Raw genomic sequence first — 16,121 nt, 5'->3', positions numbered from 1 at the left:
GTAAAATATTATTTCTGAAACAATTTTAGATATATCCACTATGACTATAAACTGTGTCCTGACCTGTGTTATTTACATTTTGCTGCTTCAAAAAGCATTGAATTAATTTTTTTATAGTCTACTAAAATATTGTAGTTCTGTGGTAGTAATATTTTAATGAAAATAACTACAATTAGAGACATTTGTATAAAAAAACCATATTAAATCGTCTGTATTTTTGTAATGTTCCATTTTGTAAAGAGAAGAATATTCAAAGACTTTTGTAGCACACAAAATTGAAGTTTGTATCTGCGAAATTATTGCTGTATAAATGTGCTTTTTAAATAAAAGCTCATAACACAACTAAACATCCCGGTGCGAGTTGCGTTCTGCCTTTGGGTTGACCTTCCCCTGCCAGAGACATAGGGCCCTTGCCCAGCGGGATGATTGGGGGATGACCCTTTGGGATTTGATGATACATGAGGGCATCTGGATAAAAAGGACCCCATGCCACTTTTGATGGATGTGCGTGAAGGTCCCACCAGCTCCTGGCTGGGGAGGTGCGATGGGGACACGCATGGGTTTGCATTGTACTGCTCTTGGCTATGCCCAGTCTTTGAGCAGGTCCCTTTTTATTGAGGGCATCCCTTTTTCTTTAGCAATATTATAAGCTTTAAAGAAATATTACTTAAATAAAAAAGAGTCTGAAGAGCCACAGCCTGGCTGCTGGGTGTCCTGGACAGTCCCTGCCTAGAAGGACTCATGACTCTGCTCTGCACCACCACCTTTTCCATGAAAAACAGACACTCTGCAGCTGAACAAAACACCTGCAGCTTGATAGGTTGCAAAGATGTGGGTGGAAGGGGAAAAGGAAAAAAAAAAAAAAGCCCCTAACAGCATGTGCTCCCATATGCACGTGTGCAGCATACAGTTACAAGGCAGCCTTGATTTTATTTTTTTATTATTATTTTTTTTTCTTCCTCCTACAGAAGGAAATGAATGTCTTGACAGTGACACATGGTCAGAGCTGCGTTTCGGCCGCTCCTTGGGTGAACCGCATCGGCAAGATAACGTGGCACAGAAATAATTTGCAAGAATGCATGACAGGAAGTGAATACCACATCAAACTGCAAATAAATAGCAGGTGGAAATTAAGCAGGCAGAACTCAGCTAGCACTTGCTATTATTATCCTAATTAGTAGTAATATTTTATTACTTGTGGAAAAACTTTGTAAACCCGCACCTGTCCTAAATGCAAAGGGAGTTTTCGTGGTGCCACGTGTTATTTGAAAGCATTTGGGGGTTGAGTGTGTTGTAGAGATGAGAATTTAGCTTCAGGGCAATGGCCGTGAGGACAGAGTCTTAATCCCTAGTTTATCTCCAAAATAGGCTGCCTGGCTCTAAGTAACCCGGGTGGGAGGAGGAAACCCTGCCACATCTGCCTGCGCCTGGCAAGAGCTCGGCAAGAGCTTGCATCTTAACCCGCAGCTACTTGGAAGAAAACAGGAATACAGATGTCTGGGTGAGAGAGGAGGGCTTGGAGAAGTGTCAGAGGGGAAACGGCACAGGAGGCGATAAGAGCCGGGGCGGAGCCGGTGGCTGTGGGGCTGGCGGGTCTCTGGACCTCACTCAGGATGGGTGGGTCAGGTGAGGGGAGAGGGAGAAACGGCCATGGATAAATTTGTGGAAGGCAACAGGCTTGAACGTTATAGTGCGGGGCTGAGCGTCAGCAGTGCCAGCTCCTATCTCCGGCTGAATGATGGTTTTAGCGCTGTCGTTTCCTCCTCTGCTTCCTGTCCACCTCCCCTGTGCTGTCCCATCACATTTGTGCCCTTGGGTTGGGAGGATAAGGACAGCTTTGCACAGCAGCCTGTGCCCATGGGGGTGCAGCTTTGCTGGGGCTCACCCCTGCCAACTGCATGGGAAATAATTAAAGGGGAGTGATAACTGCTGAAGGTGTGGATGGGAGAAGGCGATATGTGGTGGCATGGTCTGCAGAGACCTTTCCGGGTTAGCAGAGCATAGAGTAAATGTTTAGGTGCTACAGGAGGAACGAGCACTGATATTAAATAAGCATTTCAATGAAACTCCGTAGAGAAGTGAAAGCATTTGGTGGGCCGGCTGAAGGAGCAGAGGTGTAGGTAGCATAAGCCATCAGCGTGGTAACGGGGCATATCTCTTACCATCGCTTCCTGCGGGGCAGGAAGGAAGTGAAAGAGAAATGGGTGAAATGGAAAAAAACCAAACTCAAACCCATACAAGCACTAAGATCCCAATGCAACCGTTTCTGCGGGCGGTCCTCGAGCAGCATTAGGGCGTGCAGCTGGAGCTTGCATCTTGCACCGCTGTGATGTTTGGTCCTTCACACAAACGCATGTCAGCAGAGATGCTGAACAGCCAGGAGACTTTTGGGCTGGTAGTTTGCATGCTGCTCTGCACGCTGCAGCTCCCTGTAGCTATCCTGGCGAGGGAGATGGATGAACAAACTCAGGTGGGTTCATGCAAACAAGGCACATTGCCGGAGCCCAAGGCTGGATGCTGGTTGTGGCCTTTAGTGCTGCAAAATCTGGGCTCTGCTCATGCCGATGCTAATCAGAGGCTGTGGAGCACCGAGCACAGCCCTCTGCCTTTGATGCTTGGGCCTGGCTGGCAGATCCTTTCTGTACAAGAGGCCATTCTGGTCAAACCTGTCTTTTTTTGCACTTAGACTGGTTCAGCGTGTTTTCACAGGCAGGGATTCCTGTGTGCACCTGACTGCCATGGCAGCAGGTCTTTTGTTCTAAGGTAAGAAAGGTTTACGCAAGCCCCAGGTTCAGTGGTGTTTCAGTGTACCTAAACAGCTTCACTCAGCAAGAATGCTTGGCAGCCTTCAGAGGCTGAAGCTGTTGTACTTCTGCTCAATGATTTTTGGATATGAACTTCTCAATAAAGGGAGGAGGAGGGAGGAGATTCATCCCGCAAGCAGAGACCTGTTTTTCTCATGCTCCAAGCCTGCCTTGTTTTGGGTGTCCGAGGTTTTCATCCAGCTGTTTGTAAAGATAAAACTAGCATTCAGCGGTGGAGTCAGAGGACATCTTGGGCTGAGGTCCTGCAGCACCGGAGAGCTGATGTCAAGCCCACATCCATGGTTGGGGTGCAGCACAGCCCTCCCTGGACCCAGCACTCCACGTCGGCTGCATTTCTCCCCCCCATCTCCCCTTTCTCTTGACACACCCTCTGCCTTCATCCACCGTTCTCCTCCCAAAAGGCAAGTGATTCCTACCTTGTGTTTATCTTTACCTTTGGAGACCAGATCAGAGGTTCAGATTTTATGAATGAAGTGAATCACTTGCTTCCTGGCTTCTGTAAACATGGCCCATATACCTGCCCACAGACACAAGCTACTGCCCATCTGCTCCAGATTTTCCTGCCCTTGTTCTCTGGGGGCCAGGTGATGGTCCTGGCACAACCCCGATGGCCAACTGCTTGTCTTACCAAGCTACATCAAGGTTGAACAGAAGCTGTTGCCTTCACCAGCTGAAGCAGGAGGTAGAAAACAACCTCCTGTTGACTCAGCGGAGGGGGGGAAAACCCACACAAACAAACCCCAAAGCCCAACAACTTTCAATTATCACCTTCACACGCCACCCCCACTGGCACCAGCCGGCGCGGGAGTGCCTGCATTAGCTTGTCTTGAGTTATAATTTCCTCGGGGCACAGACTACACCTATGTATGTGTTTGGGTAGCAGTGATCAGACTGGTTGTGATGCATCCCCACCCCATCCTATCTGTAGCTAGAAGGGAGCAAAGTCACCAGGAAAATCTCCCGGTTTCCTTAGAAAGTCTTGTTCTGCTGGTTCCTGCCCTGCTTGAGAGCTGCCAGTTGCCACCATGGCGGTAGCTCGCAGGCAACGCTGCTTTTAATATATAGTAGCACAACCTCACATAGCATTTAATTTTTGTCTTTAACCCAGAAAATAACCGTCTTGGCTTTTTTTTTTTAATCTCTCATCAGGTGACTCTCAGCGCTGTGTTTTGGGAAATGTGGAGTCCGAGCCTGCCAGCTAATTCACTGCTGGTGGCAAAGGCATCAGCATCTGCGGGGTTTAAAGGCATGAACTCTACAGGGTTTGATCTCACTTTATGCTAAGGGTTCATAACCAGCAGGAACAATGGGCTATTATTTAAGAAAAACACCTTTTAGTGTTTCTACGTGTCAGCAGAAAGTTGAGAAAAAGAACGACCAAAACACCAAAATACGTGTACACACAGATCTACGGATGGGAGAAATGGGAATTGAGGGGAATTCAGCTGGCTCCTGAAGTCTTTGAAGTGATTAAAAATATACCAAAACTTGAAATAACGTGACTTCTCTTTCCCACCTGAAAAATGAATAAAATGAAACAAAGCCATCACTTAGTTTGTACAGGAACTGGTGTGAAAAGCTTGGCTTTCCAGCCACACTTTGACATCTCCATTTCCAGGTGTGTGGTGTGAGTGCATGCTAGCTGAGGTCAGCCTGAGATATAAATTAAATAAAGGAGCATTTAATTCATGCTCGGCTGATCTTTCCCCTGAAGAAACATCATGAATGGAACAGGAAGAACTGTGCTGTTTTAATAAGGAACTCAGAAATAAAATAAAATGTAAAAAATAAAATAAAATCAAATAAAATCTAAAAAAGAAAAGAAACCCTCTTTTTATCCAAAGGAGGAAGGGAACCAGATCTCCCATGAGCACCATCATTTTAAAGGGACCTGCCTTCTGCACAAGTGCATGATTTGCTTATTTTCAAAGAAATTTTAGTGATGTTGAAGGCAAATGAATAACATTGCTCCAGCCTCCCAGGGCTTGTCTGAACAATAAAAGTTGTTAATGTTTAATATGAGGTAAAACTTTAATCTATTTCATTAAACTCTGTAGATATTCTTAGTTCAGTTTTAAGCAGGATTAGTCCTGTTTACCTCAAGTCAAGTAAGCACAAGTATAACTTCAACTGATATAAGCCTTGCTTAAATTAAAGGAAGAATAGCTACCAAGGCTTAGCGGGGAAAAAGAAGCCCACTGAAGCTTTTTTTAAAAAAAAAAATTGGGGTTTGCTTTGATTTTTTTCTTTACAAAGTATTTCTTTCCATGGGAAAATAATAAAAACTAGAAAAAGTCTATGAAAGTTTTGCTTGTAAACGATGAGATGATTGCAGCTGAAAAAACATTACTTAATTCAAGAGAGGTAATTCTTTTCAGCAGAGCCAGCCTAAGCATCCCCTTGAATGGATGCAGTGGGAGCCTGGGCCGGTTAGACATGGCACTTTCAACTCACCTATTTCTAAGAGTCACCAACACCGACCGTAAACAAATGAATCAATGCCGAGGCCAGCAGGACGCTCCATCCCTCACTCAGAAATTTTCCAGCAGCTCTTGCGTTTAACCTTGTAGCCCATGACTAAGGTACTGCACGTCCTTTAAGAAGACATCCAGGCTTGATGTAAAGGTGCCAAATTATATCTGATTTACCGCATCCCTTGGCCAGCTGTCCCACTGGCTCATTGGCCTCACTGTTAAAAGTGCGTTGTTAATACTTCCCTTGTTTTTCATTTCTAACTGCTTCTGAGTTCCCATGCCCCATATCCTTTTGCTTTTATTATAAAAAAACCCTTGCTTTTATTAAATCATGCCATTTTCCCATAGATGAATCTCCTGGTTAAATTTTCATGGGATTTGCTCATAAAATAATACTTCTAAATTTAAAGCTTGCTCACTTTTTGCTCAGGTTTTTTTCTTCCCCTACAAGAACATAAGGCTGCAAGTTAACACAAAATCAGTGGGGAAGGGACTAGCTGGGGACCAATTTTTCTTTGTACAAGCAATTAGATAGGAGCACCTTCTGCTTGTAGGTCAGATTTAATCTGATGCTCTCCAAAAGGAGAGATTCCTTATCAGGTCTTAATCCCTCCGCCTTCTAGGCCCTGGGAGAATAGCCGCTTGATAGCATTTGCCCTTCTTCATGCCTTCTTCAGTCAGGCATCTTATCTGCTAGACCCCAGGGTACTTCTGAAAAACAGATAACCCTCTCTCATGGGGTTGTCCAAAACTGCAGAAGAGGCCTCTTTTCAAGAAGAACGTTAATGACTTCCATGCCAACGTGTAAGATGCGTTTCTTCAAGCAACATTTATGGGTGGGCAGCATTTCAGAGCATGGAGGGTTAGTCACTTCTTACTCACTTTATACTTGGTATAAATCAGGTGTGATACTGTTAGGCATGTGAACTAGGCCACCATGAGCTAATGTACATATGGCAAAAGCCTTAGAGGTTTGGAGACGACCCCTGGGGGTGATGTGAAGCTGGAGGGTTAAGAAGTTTTGGAAATATGTTTTTTATCATGGATTGACATGCACCTTAATATTCACACAGCAAAACTATCTGTAATCATTTCAGCTTTCCAAAGGAGCTACAAAGGAACTAGAAGTTACCTTTATGCTAAATTCTTGCACTGCAGCTGACATACCAGTAGAACCAGAGCAAAGCCGAATGTAGATTTGACCTTGCTGAAAGCAAACAGCAGCACACTGGGTTGATAACAGATAAGTGCACAGACATTAACGAACATGAGCTGAACAAAAGGCTGCAGAAGACTTTCCACCCACCGTATGCTAATAGGCCGGAGGGGTAAGAGGAGGGATGCTGGGCAGAGGGTTACATCTTCAGTCTTATTTATTAAGGACAAAATATTCAAATAACTGTGTGCCTGCTCCTTGTCTGAACTGGCACTGAAAATAGGAAGGCAATTGCCTTTCTAAGCTCTTCCAGGAAGATTTGAATAAAGAAGGCAAGCTTACTGGAGGCATTAAGCCATGCATGTCTTATCTTGCAATGAAGGGAGCAGTTCCCTGCGGAAGTGGGCCAGGCTAGGCACCGAGCAGGTGGATTAACTGTTCAGAGGACAGAGCATGGAAAGTAGCTTTCTTGCAGAGCAGGTCTCCATACAAATAAGTACGAGGCAGCATGGATTAGTGCTTAAGCTAATGAACCACCCTTCAGACCTCTCTGGGAGAAGATATTAGCACATAGCGGTACAGCTTTCGACAGGCTGGCACCTCTGCAAGGAGCCAGAGGGTTCGGTAGAGAACAGGCTGCCTGTAGCCAACCTCCCAAAATACACATTGTGCTTTAATGGAAACCTAACACAAACATTTCCAGCTCAGGACCTGTAATGAGCTTCCAGTTTGCCTCAGGACGTTTTCTCCCAATTTGGTTATATTTATGAGCAGCTATTTTTGCGTAAGTACAGAAGGGGGAAAAAAAAATCGCATGGATTGAGCTCCACTTGCCCCTGCACCCACCACTGCAATGGGGAAGGGGAGACCTTTTGGGGTGGTTCACATCCATACATCAGCTGCTGCACTTTATTTTTTCTTATGGGGGAAAATATATACATTTTTGCAGATAAAAGCCAGGTAATCAAGGGTTTTGTTAAACAGAAAACGAGCTTAAGAACACAGAGAGGCAAAACTAGTTGTATAGTGCCAAGGTGGACAGGAGTGGGGTGAGGTTGGGGCATGAATATGGGTTTGGCTCTAAAGCAGTCACCCTTCTCTGCCCATGGAAAACCTTTCATGGTTGGGTTTAGGTACTCCAGGAAACTGGGATGGGTCTCAGGAGTCAGAAGGGAAGTGTATTCTCAAGGGATATCTGTATGGTATTTCCCCTTATCTACACTATCAGCAAAGGTAGGTAATCTTATACAGAGGAAGCCTATCTGCTGGTATTTCTAGTAACCAAAAATGTTTAGGGTTTCTCCTAGCCATTCCTCGCTTTATTAAGGCAGCTTTGAGTTTAGGGTTTCCCTTGAGAAATTCCAGTATTTTACTGTGTATTTTCCTTCTGAATTGAGTCAGAAAATCAAAATATTAACTTTTTTTCATGGAATGGGAAATTCCAAACAATCCCCATTATAAAATGTTAAACATTTTTGTGCAAATCTATTTGCCCATCTACAGTGCAGCCTCACATACTTGCAGGCACTAAGCATAAAAGAAGCGTCCTTGACTCCAACATCACTTATAATCTCAAAAAATTCAAGGAGTATATTTTTCTTTTCTTTAGTACTTCAAGACTTATTACAAGAAGCAAAAGAAGATTCATTATTTTTAAGTAAGCATAGTAGCAAGGCTTGCTCTTGGCCAACCCGCCGGCTGGGGTAGAAGGAGAAGTGTGGTGAGCTAAACTCATGTTCACCAAGGCAGCACCTGTGCAAGTGCCTTTTCTTACCAACCTGTGAGATATTGCCTAGAGCCTTGCTCCTGAGCTCAGTAAAGCTCGGTCCTCCTGGCATATCTGCTGGGTTCCTTAGCAGAGATTGCTGTGTCCTTCTCCCCCCTCGAGCTCTGCAGGTACCCTGAGCTAATTGCTCCTAAGGGCTTAGCGGGTGCTAGAAATGATGCAGTCATCCCTGTGCTAAAACCTCCAGGGAAGGTGATATTTGTTGTAACGACCCATTTCCTCTCCCTAGAGCAATGCAGGGAAGTAAAGTAGGAGTTAATATGCCAACGATAATGAAGTGATGGGGATTAAAATGACTCCAGTGATACAAGTCACCCAGCTCTGGTTTCCCATGCAGTTTTCTGTGCAGCACCTGCCAAGCACCTAAAGGTCTCTGCGAATCTCAATGTTGCTCTGTGAGGTTATTTAGGTGCTCAGCGCCTGCAGATTTTAACAGGAGCTGGTGATAACTGGGAGCAATTGGTCTAAATAACCTTTTATGTAAGGGCCCCAAGTCCTGAGCATGAGCCCTGCACGCTGCACCCACGCTCTGCTACCGACACATCATGCCTGCCATAAATAGCATAAGTCATATAATGCTTAATCTACATAAGCCCATCATAATTAGATAAAAGTCAAGCGAAACATCCTTTGCCTTCTGTAAATAACTCAGGCCAGAGTCAAAATAAGTGCCAGCAGAGAGAGCGTGTTCTTACAGCAACGGAATTTCCAGGAATGCTGCTTTCCTTACTGAAAAATCTCTGTTGTCCGAATGCGCTCGAAATTTGAGCAAACGGGCTAAGCCGAAGTGAGAACTAACTGCCAGGGCTCGGCAGCACATGTTTCACATTAAGAAGCTGTTTGAGGGGCCTATGTGGCTTAGTGGATAAATCATCAGGTTTGTCCCCTTGCAGCTCACAAGTCCAGAATAGCCTGTGGTCCTAAAGGAGAAAGAACTCAGCCTAAGCTCAATAGTTTCCATCACAGAGGTTGTGCTCTGGTGTGAAACGGCTGGTGCACAGGTCAGGTCTGCGGGCTGAACCTGTGGGAAACCCCAACCCCACCTTATGTGGGGCACTGGGAGCTGTTGTAGGACGCGACAGTCCCAGCCCTGCCACGCGCAGTCCATCCACGCGTCTCCTCCTCTATCCACAACCTCAGGAGCAAGCACTGTCTGCTGCTGAAACATGGGAAAAGCGATGAAAACAGTGATGAAACACAAGCTCAAGGATCTAGCACACAAATAGCAAAGGAAGGAGAGATAAATACTACGATAGTCTTTAAATATCCATGGAGGAAACCAGCCAGGAGCCAGTTTGGCTACAGGGGGACGGGCTGGAAGATAATGACAGATGATCCCGATATTTCTGAGCGGCTAAGTGGATTTCTAACCACCGTTTTCACAAAAAGAAGCCGAATGTCACATCCTAGAGATTGGGTTCATTTTCTTGGGAGGAAAAGGACTGCTAAAAGCCTTTAATAGCTCCTACTCAGGCAATCGTGATTATAAGGAGCTGGGAGGAAGCCGGGCCTGATGTATGAGATGCCAAAGACTTGAACGCGGTAAACAAGGGTAGGGGAATATTTGTTTTGACAGCATGCTCGGTACACAGGAAACATCAAGCAATAAGAGGGACGACTCTGCACAGGAGTTCCCAGTCCTATATTTAAGAGCAAATCAAACTAAGGGAGGACCCTGCAAATTATAGACATCTACAAATAACCCCAGACCTTTTGTCTCAGCTGTGGGAAGATCCTGAGGACACCGATAACAGAGGCTGCATTGCACAACGCTGGGAAACAGGGGGCCTGGTGGTGTGTCCACTCTGCCCAGGATCTTGGCTCTAACTCTGGCTACAGGCTGCAGGGGAAGGTGGAGACAGCGCGGGAGAGGATAATTATGGAATAACCTGTCGATGGAGGAAGTGGCTTCCCAACCTCTCTTTACTTAGGGCTTGAGTTCTGCTCAAAAGCAGGAAGATATATAGCCCTCCCCATGGTTGTGTTGTTTTCTCCTTCTGGCCAGATTAGTTTAATAAATGAGAGGTAGGAAAAAAACTGCTGAAAAGCAAAGCCCCTACAGCGATGCTGTGTCACATCATTAAATAAGGGGACTTTTTACTTAAGAGGAGTTGTTTGACCCATAATTACAGCTAAACTCCCATTTGGAAAATGGCTTTCAGTCTGTAGGGGCTTCTCCTGTAATTTTAACAGGATGCAGCATTCAAATCCTCACCCTCTATTTTCGAGGGCAGCGTAAAGTGATTATGTAATATTAAATAGCAGCTGTTTTTCAGGCTGGAAGGGGCTCTTCATTGCTGTGTGATTCTGCTATACACAAAGGCTCTTTCTGAAATTAAATACTCTCTGTAAATGTCAAATAGTATTTGGTTCTCATTCCTGAGGTCTGCACACAATTCGTTGTAGTAAAACATAGGCTGAAAACTAACCTGACTTGTATGACAGAATGAGTATCAACTGGGAATTTCCAAATCCCAGCATCACTGGGGCAGCTGGAGCTCAGAAGATTATCAAAGATGAAGATATCGCAGAGTCCTGAAACATGGGTTAACCATGCTTGCAATATTTACTGTCTCCAAAGACTGGATTGGGTATACTGAGAATGTGATGGCATGTTTAAACATGTTGCCTCATCTCCATTTTGATCTAAACCAATTATGAATCTATAAACCAGCTCTGAGGTCACCAGGCAGCTTCTTTGGTGATAATAATAATTACATTCCCTGCATTTACACTGCATTTTTCATTTGTAGGTCACAGGAGGCTTCATCAAAGCAGGCAGCAATCATCACTTCCCATTATTACCAGCAGATAAAATGAGGTGCAGGGAAGGTAAACACCTTGTTTGTCCCAAACTAGGGGTCAGGTGAGGGGGTTGGCAGGAATTAGGAGCCCCATGGGATCTTATTCCAAGGACAAGCCATAGCTACTGACCTACTCTCCCAAATGGATTAGCATGAGATTGCCCAAAACCTAATGGTGAGCAGATGGCTGGGAAGTTTTGGATGAACCGCTTCTGCTTTGTTCTTTATTCTTTCTTTGTTCTCTTCAAAAAGAAACATTTCAAGGGAACCAGCTCTTTCTAATAAAGCTCTCCTGAAGAAAGGTTTCTAGACATCATAAGGTACTTTGTGGTCAGAAAATGTGTGTATGTAGCCACAAAGGCCCTTGACAGAGATGTGGGAACCCCAGACCTGTGTCAAACCTTCATGGCCAAATCTCCCCATCCCTGATGAGCTTCTGGTCATGGTCTCATTGGCATGGTGCAGCTGGTCCAGGTTGCTTACAAATGCATGGTTCATCCAGCCAAAATACATAGCAGCTAGCCATCTTACATGCTGGCAGACTCCTGCTTTAACTATTTCTCCAAAAAGTATTTAAAATTCTTATATCCCCCAATGTCTGGATTGCGACCAGTTGTGGGACAAGACACGAGCTGTGTTCCTATCTGAAAGCTTTGAAAGGTGTTGGTCTCACATCCACTTCCCAGTGAGCAGGGCTAAGTTTTGACATCTCAGCAAATTTTTCTGCCCATCCTCATGTAGGAAATTTCCTGCCCATATTTAAGCCTTTGCACAGGCTCTTTCTGCTGTCACTCCCTCTAACAAAAGAGTTGCAAAAAAAGAGAGTAAAACAAAAAAATACATTTCACATCACTTTTAATCAGACTCCAGTTTCATTCCAAAATTGAAGTCTGGGAAAAATAGCAATTTTTTAAAATAAGAAATGTTGCCTTCTTGAAAAAAAAAACCAAACAACAAAAAACCCCTCCTCTTGATTCTTTCTGAGCAGTTCTTCAAGACTTGAGCTGGAGTGTTTTATAATGCATAAAGTCATTTGTGTTTTGCATTCAGCAGTGCTTTGGGCTTTTGCCTGTAGTTGTGCAAAGTTTCAGCAAAAATAACCCAGTGAGAGTTATTTCAGTTTTTGATTCACATTTTGGTGTCAGAAAGGAACAGAGATCTCAAAGATGGAATTTTGCAAGTCTACACTTCATTTAATAGTTGTCTGAATCAACTCCATGAAAGCTTTTATTGCTATTATTGTCCTGGCTTCCTTCACTAGAACAGGCATATTGCCTAAAAAATGAGTAGGGACAAAAGAAAGACTGGCATTCCAGGTTCTTTTAAATATGACGGTGCACTTTGCACCTTTAAATTTTTTAGGTTGATGTCTATTCATTCAATTTTGCATTTGAGGAGAGGCAGGTTCATGACAAAAGCTGAATTGTCAGCTGTGTTGAGCTCTGTGCTTTGCACTAGTTTGATTTTCTTTTTGCCTTCCAAAACAGCTGGCCTACTGCAAGGCAAATGGTTGCAGACTCACAAACTCAAAACAAAATCCCGAACTGGAGGCTAAAACTCCTCGTGTCCTGGAGGAGCAACAGAGCATTTTATTGCGATTATTTGGGGGACCAGGGCTGTGCTTGCTGGCAGCTCCCAGGACAGATTTGTGTCTCCACTGAGTTTTGTGCAAGACTTGCCAAGTTTCATGTCCCCAGCGAACCTGAAATGTGTGTTGTTTTCTGTTTTACACAGCTCCCAAGGGCAGAGAGAGGAATTAAAACCCATCCAGAGTGAGGCCGCTCACCCTCAGCGAAGGAGGATCCAGCATGGAGGTGCTAATGTGCCTAATAAAACCATCACGGCGGGAAAGCGTCGGGAGTCTCTTTTCCGATGGATCCCATCTAAATACCATTCCTCCATGACAGCACATGTTTAGGCTATAAAAACTAGCAAAGAAAAGGATCTTTGCATTGACTTCACTTCCCAAATGACTATCCTCCAGGGCCGACCTTGGGGGCGGCTCAGGAGCTGGGGTGGGAGCATCAGCAGCTGCCCAGGGAGCCAGTGTCAGAGCCAGAGGAGAGCATACTGTCATGCAAAGCAACCACCAAGTACTTTAGGATCTGATATGGAGACAGAAAATGGAAGAGGACCCAGATTTCCTTGGGAGATAGGGCCTGCAGATCTGGGAGGTGAAGGCTCTCTGACCTGGCAGGTGATTGCCATCCCCAGAGGATGCTGCAAAGCGAAGCCCCTGATAGCTGCCTGCCATCGAGTGGCACCGCAAACCCTCCTCTGCTTCCAAGGAGATAAAACCAGCCTGCCAATGTCATACGTTTAAGCTGATTTAGATACAGCTGGTGTGCTGGGAGCTGAAGGTAATTTATTGCTCTTGGCTGATGACCCGCTCCCTTCGAGGGCTGTGTTTTCCAAGCGCTCTCTGCTTGGCTGCAACATTTGTATCTCTGACAATCATTGTTATTTTAATATTAGGCTAAAAGCTAATGTATTAGGCTAATATATTAAGCTGGTAGCCTGTAGACTCTTTAGCGATTCTGTTTTGGTGACACATGAAGGAGATTTTATAGATAGGCTGTTCAAACCCAGCTCAACCCTAGTCTGGCATTTAACTGCGGCTTGCAGAATATAATGGCTGAATGCATTTAGCCCATGCCCACAATAACTCTCTTTGACTGCAAAAGACGTTCCAATAAACATGTCATTCAGATGCGAATGTATTCCAGTAAAAATTAGTGAGCTGATGCTATGAATAACCTGCAGAGCTATAGTGTAGTTTCAATTGCCCTCCCATCAGACAGGACCGAGATGATTAACACCAGATCAGCCATGATATTTAAATTGCTCGGATCATGGTGTGTCAATAAGCAAATGCAAAATTGCATACTGTATTGTAACAGCAGGGATGGGAAGAGCCACGTAATGAGCTGGTTTTATAGTGAGAAACAAATGGGATTGTAACACAACCCTGGAAACAAGGGAGAATGCTTCCAAGCAGGGCGAGGGAACAGGACAGCAGTGTGTGAGAGCAGCGCTGAGAATGACTCTTGAGTTAAATCAAGTAATTTATATAAAAAGAGGTGTTGGGCGGGTTTTTTTTCTTTTTTTCTTGCAGCAGCTACGTATGATATAGCATGGATTTGAATAAATGACGTGAACAACATATTCCTGGACCTGGCCAGCTTGGGAGAGCATTTTATAAAGTTAATTATTTTTGGGATTTTGTGCCAAAATTAACCACTGATGGTTTTACTATTATCCTCTCTCCATCTCCCCTATTTTATTAATAATGGGGTTCCCTCCTGTGAATCTGCCCCTCTAACCAGCAAGTCCCTCCCCCACCTGCGGCCCCTTTCCACCGAGTGCTATTTTGTAAGATCTCTTGTCACCAGGGCTCTGCGAAGACTTAGGCGTGTAATGGGAAACATGTGTCTTTCCCTGGCGCTTGCAATCTTACCCCGAGGAGCTCCGGCAAGGGCTGAAATGGGAGTGCTCTCTGTGGAGTCAGGGAGCTGACGGGGAAAAGCTCGGAGCCAGAGACGGCAACTTGGGTGTTTTTTGTTTGCTTCAGAAGTGCAGGATCTCACACAATAACGACAGCAGCAAACGGCAGTTTCTGCTGCAGAGGTGGGGGGACATTTGGCAATAGTGCTTGTGACAAGCAGCCTAGACAAAAGGGAACAAGGGGGAAATAAATGGCTTTTTAGAAGATGGCAAAAACAAAATGGTGGGAAAACAACCCCCAGATTGGAACCTCGGCCTGCCACAGTATTGCACATTTTCCTGAGCAAGAGAAAAAAGAGGAAGAAGCTGGAGGAGATGCAGAGAAGTTGGGGAATCTTTGTTTTTTTTAAATTATTTTTCATGGATCATCAACATCAAAAAGAAAAGTGGTCATCATAATACTGCATGCTTGATATATGATATACAATATACATAATAGATATGGGATAACGGGCCTAATTCCTCATTGTTATGCTGATACCCAATACACGGTAACAATTCCTTCTGGATGTTTTAATCTGTAGTCTTCTGGACAAAGGAGATCCTGTAAAGAAATCGGTGCACTGCACAAGGACACCGGGCCCAGAGTATGGGTGAGCTTTACTCCAGTGATAAAACCTGCTTATCACCCTGGCCACCTCCTTACATTTTCTGGGGTACCGGGTGGTCAGAGCTTCTTGAGCTGCTGACCAGCCAGCAATACAGTCCAGAGCAATGAGGACCCAGGTCCAATTGCCATGTCTAAAATCTGAGTGTGACTTGGCCTCCTCTGGGATTAAACATTGGAATAACAAAGCACGCAGGATCTGGCCGGTGTCTGACAGCCAGTGCTTCTGGGTTTCCAACAGCCAACTTCACTCTGAGAAAAAAAAAAAAAATCGGGCTAAGGCTGAGCCACATTGTTGTTTCCTTGCAAGTTCACTTGCAAAGGTCACTGCTCCTCTCCCCCCACCCCAGTGTCTCTTTCTCTGTCACTCTTTTGTTTGTGCAAGACTTCAGGAATTAAAACCTCATTTCAAGGGTTATGAGTAGACCACAGCAGCGATACATTGCACTGATTATCAGCAGCAGGCGAGCTTTTCCCCGTCAGCTCTTTAGCTGCAGTAGTGTGCAAGACCTATATGGCTTACACTGATTTTTCTTGCCTGTAATTTTCTTTTTCTAGCTAACAGGGACTCCACTGCATTAGCAGAACAGACTTATCATGATAAATTACATAGGATTATATTGTTACAGGGAATTGCCATCACCTCAGCAGTAATAGAAAAAAAAGAAAAAAAAGATGAAAAGATAAATAACTGCAAGATAGCTGGGAGTGCAGTGAGAAGAGAAATGGCCCTGGTAGGGAAGTAGATAGCTGTCTTCCTCAGGTGAAAAGATTCATTTACGGAGACAACACTCTGGGAAATCTTTGTATGAAAGAGCCAAGCTATAGGAAAGTAATTGTGTTTACGGAAAAGGTGGTGGTTTAGGGGTTCCTAGGAGTTTAAGGTTTCTAGATCTGGAGTTCATTTGTTGGTACAATGATGGGAACACCATTTTCAGAAGTGAACACCAATTTTCAGGGGCCTA

Source organism: Aptenodytes forsteri, unplaced genomic scaffold, assembly GCF_000699145.1.
Source record: "Aptenodytes forsteri isolate BGI_AS27 unplaced genomic scaffold, ASM69914v1 Scaffold119, whole genome shotgun sequence".
NCBI classification, from domain to species: domain Eukaryota; kingdom Metazoa; phylum Chordata; class Aves; order Sphenisciformes; family Spheniscidae; genus Aptenodytes; species Aptenodytes forsteri.
The sequence above is the reverse complement of the archived record's forward strand: the minus strand, read 5'-3'. Positions refer to the sequence as shown.